This window comes from Plasmopara halstedii (assembly GCF_900000015.1).
Source record: "Plasmopara halstedii genome assembly, contig: Scaffold_208, whole genome shotgun sequence".
NCBI classification, from domain to species: Eukaryota; Oomycota; class Peronosporomycetes; order Peronosporales; family Peronosporaceae; genus Plasmopara; species Plasmopara halstedii.
In genome coordinates, this window is record NW_020187129.1 from 663,023 (window position 1) to 663,647 (window position 625).

Genomic DNA, 625 nt, shown 5'->3' on the forward strand with positions numbered 1-625 from the left:
TCTTGTGAGATTGACGGGTCACTCTCATGTAACCCCGTTACATTTTACGTTCATTCACGCCTTCTGTCTATGGCATTCTTCAGAAAGTCAAGTGACACTATTTGCTACAAGCTGGTTCACAAACATTGCGCTGGTCATGACGCTGTTTACTTGAGTTTACGCAATGTACAACGGTAGCAAATAATATTTATTTCGGTAAGGTCGCGCCGACTTTGGTTTGGCGCTATACGGTCGTGATGACAGCCATTATCTGTCTATCATGATATCTTTACGTACAGTTGTATTGAGAATAGTAGACCCTCATGTCTGGTCAGTCTTTCTTTCTGGTGTAAATCCAGAAAGTGCAAGCGACGTAAGAAGAGAATAGTATTGTACAAATAAACAATATCTTTGACGGCTTATCTGAATTCCACGGTCCATGCTAGGCTATCTTGCTGTTGTCACTCAGTCTATCATTTGACTCAGGTCAACGCTGCTGGACAACCCTGTGAACCATACGCGCTTACCAATCAGTGTGAAAGCATAAAGTTGTAGAAAGAAAAGACCATTGGATGAATCAATTTTATCAGCTGCTCCCATAAATTATGTTCAGCTACTAACTACAGAGGGTGTCGAGATCGTGACA